This window comes from Anopheles coustani, assembly GCF_943734705.1.
Source record: "Anopheles coustani chromosome X unlocalized genomic scaffold, idAnoCousDA_361_x.2 X_unloc_16, whole genome shotgun sequence".
NCBI classification, from domain to species: domain Eukaryota; kingdom Metazoa; phylum Arthropoda; class Insecta; order Diptera; family Culicidae; genus Anopheles; species Anopheles coustani.
The window spans coordinates 258964-262441 of NW_026525115.1; the positions used below are offsets into that span (position 1 = coordinate 258964).

The 3478-nt window shown below is 50.4% G+C and overlaps 1 non-coding gene across 1 annotated transcript in view; it reads left to right on the plus strand.

The window, feature by feature from the left end:
• The first annotated feature begins 3388 nt into the window (after positions 1-3388).
• Positions 3389-3478, plus strand: part of LOC131270179 (5.8S ribosomal RNA) — a 155-nt gene continuing 65 nt past the window's right edge. Inside the window, exon 1 of the ribosomal RNA XR_009179303.1 lies at positions 3389-3478. This exon is cut by the window's right edge and continues 65 nt beyond it. This is a non-coding gene — a ribosomal RNA (5.8S ribosomal RNA).

The following is a 3478-nucleotide window of genomic DNA, read 5'->3' on the forward strand; positions in this document are numbered from 1 at the left end:
CCTCCTCACGGGGAACGAGTTGACGCGCACAGCGGCGGCTTACGCACTATGGCAATCATGGATGCCTGAAGATTCCGTGAAGTTCTCCCCTGGTCCACGCTGCCTCGGCAGTCCTGGGTAAAATGGAATATTTCCAGCTTGCCCTATAGTGGAAGAGGACTATCCAACAATACAAAGTCAAGACCTCCGGGTTGAGACTTTCCGCGTCGGTGGTGTCGCGCACCGCCTATCCGAAAGATGGTGTAACAGGGGTGTTCGATCAGCAATGGTCGGATGCCCCGTCATAGTCCAACTATGACAACCAAAGTCAAGACCTCCGGGTTGAGACTTTCCGCGTCCGGAGGTACGCGTACCGCCTACCCGAAAGATGGTGTGCTTCTGGGGTATTCGATGAGTCGGATACCCCGTCGTAGTCCAACTATGACAATCAAAGTCAAGACCTCCGGGTTGAGACTTCCGCGTCCGGAGGTACGCGTACCGCCTACCCGAAAGATGGTGTGCTTCTGGGGTATTCGATGAGTCGGATACCCCGTCGTAGTCCAACTATGACAATCAAAGTCAAGACCTCCGGGTTGAGACTTCCGCGTCCGGAGGTACGCGTACCGCCTACCCGAAAGATGGTGAATCAGGGGTGTTCGATCAGCAATGGTCGGATGCCCCGTCGTAGTCCAACAATGACAATCAAAGTCAAGACCTCCGGGTTGAGACTTCCGCGTCCGGAGGTACGCGTACCGCCTACCCGAAAGATGGTGTGCTTCTGGGGTATTCGATGAGTCGGATACCCCGTCGTAGTCCAACTATGACAATACAAAGTCAAGACCTCCGGGTTGAGACTTCCGCGTCCGGAGGTACGCGTACCGCCTACCCGAAAGATGGTGTGCTTCTGGGGTATTCGATGAGTCGGATACCCCGTCGTAGTCCAACTATGACAATCAAAGTCAAGACCTCCGGGTTGAGACTTTCTAAGAGTACAAGCATAAAGGAACACGGACCAAGCCGTACCGAGAGAATCGGTACTAGAGCCCTTGTGGTTCTACATTGAGAGAGCCCTCGTGGTTCTCATTAGGGGCTTTATGCAAGAAGTACTCAATACTGTGGTGTGAAGTATAAAGTATAGAGTCCTCCACTGGTCCACGCTGCTCCGGCGGTCCTGGGTAAGATAGTTCATTCTAGCTTGCCCTATGTGGAAGAGGACTCAATACCCTACCTGTTGAGCTTGAAACAAAGTCATCACTTGGGCATGCTCATATTGCCATACACAATTACATTATATTCGAATGAGCATGCAAGCGACCCTATATAGACCGAACCAAAACGATAGATACCGCCGTAGTTCACCCCCACCAAGTGATGACTTCAGTATGGCTAGTGTGTGAAGTATAAAGTATAGTCCTCCCCTGGTCCACACTGCTTCGGCGGTCCTGGGTAAGATAGTTAGTTCTAGCTTGCCCTATGTGGAAGAGGACACAATACTTAATACTTAGAGTACAAGCATAAAGGAACACGGACCAAGCCGTACCGAGAGAATCGGTACTAGAGCCCTCGTGGTTCTACATTGAGAGAGCCCTCGTGGTTCTCATTAGGGGCTTTATGCAAGTCGTACTCAATACTGTGGTGTGAAGTATAAAGTATAGAGTCCTCCACTGGTCCACGCTGCTCCGGCGGTCCTGGGTAAGATAGTTCATTCTAGCTTGCCCTATGTGGAAGAGGACTCAATACCCTACCTGTTGAGCTTGAAACAAAGTCATCACTTGGGCATGCTCATATTGCCATACAATATTCCATTATCTACTAATGAGCATGCAGCTATATGATTATAACCTGTAAACGATTACCCCGCCGTAGTTCAGCGCTTCAACCAAGTGATGACTTCAGTATGGCTAGTGTGTGAAGTATAAAGTATAGTCCTCCCCTGGTCCACACTGCTTCGGCGGTCCTGGGTAAGATAGTTAGTTCTAGCTTGCCCTATGTGGAAGAGGACACCATACTTAATACTGTGGTGTAATGAACAAAGTATAGTCCTCCACTGGTCCACGCTGCTTCGGCGGTCCTGGGTAAGATAGTTAGTTCTAGCTTGCCCTATGTGGAAGAGGGCATACAAGACAAAGTATAGTTCTCCCCTGGTCCACGCTGCTTCGGCGGTCCTGGGTAAGATAGTTAATTCTAGCTTGCCCTATGTGGAAGAGAGCATACATGAACCAAGAACGAAGGTTAGATCGAGGAATGATTCGACAACTAACCGATGGTATGAAATGTGAAGAATTCAAGCAAGCACACAATCAAGTCATCACTTGGGCATGCTCGATAGCCAACCTCATGACATTAACCTAGTAGAGCATGCAAAAACCAATATATATGTAAACGATGCCTCCCTAGTTCAGCGCTTCAACCAAGTGATGACTTCAGAATGGCTAAATCAAATCGGTTCAAAACATACCATCGGTACCCTATTGAAACACACAAGTCGATATCAAACCTCATGATTGTGTAGTCCTCCACTGGTCCACGCCGCTTCGGCCGTCCTGGGTAAAATGGAACATTCCAGCTTGCCCTATGTGGAAGAGGGCACATTACTCAATACTGTGGTGTGAAGTATAAAGTTCAGTTCTCCCCTGGTCCACGCTGCTTCGGCGGTCCTGGGTAAGATAGTTCATTCTAGCTTGCCCTATGTGGAAGAGGACACTTAATACTTCGTCTCTAAGCGGCGGCTTGACTCCTCCCTACGGGGAACGGGTTTACGCGCACAGCGGCGGCTTACGCACTATGGCAGTCATGGATGCCTTACGTTTCTATGAAAAGTGTGTTCCTCCCCTGGTCCACGCTGCTTCGGCAGTCCTGGGTAAGATAGTTAGTTCTAGCTTGCCCTATGTGGAAGAGGACACGTAGACTTACTGTGGTGTGAAGTATAAAGTTCAGTTCTCCCCTGGTCCACGCCGCTTCGGCCGTCCTGGGTAAAATGGATTCATCCAGCTTGCCCTATGTGGAATGAGGACACTTTATGCTTCGTCTCTAAGCGGCGGCTTGCTCCTCCCTACGGGGAACGGGTATACGCGCACAGCGGCGGCTTACGTTATGGCAGTCATGGATGCCTTACGTTTCCATGAAAAGTGTGTTCCTCCCCTGGTCCACGCTGCTTCGGCAGTCCTGGGTAAGATAGTTAGTTCTAGCTTGCCCTATGTGGAAGAGGACACGTAGACTTACTGTGGTGTGAAGTATAAGGTTCAGTTCTCCCCTGGTCCACGCCGCTTCGGCCGTCCTGGGTAAAATGGATTAATCCAGCTTGCCCTATGTGGAATGAGGACACTTTATGCTTCGTCTCTAAGCGGCGGCTTGCTCCTCCCTACGGGGAACGGGTATACGCGCACAGCGGCGGCTTACGCAAGTTAGTCACCCTCGGCAGTGGATCACTCGGCTCATGGATCGATGAAGACCGCAGCTAACTGCGCGTCATAATGTGAACTGCAGGACACATGAACAT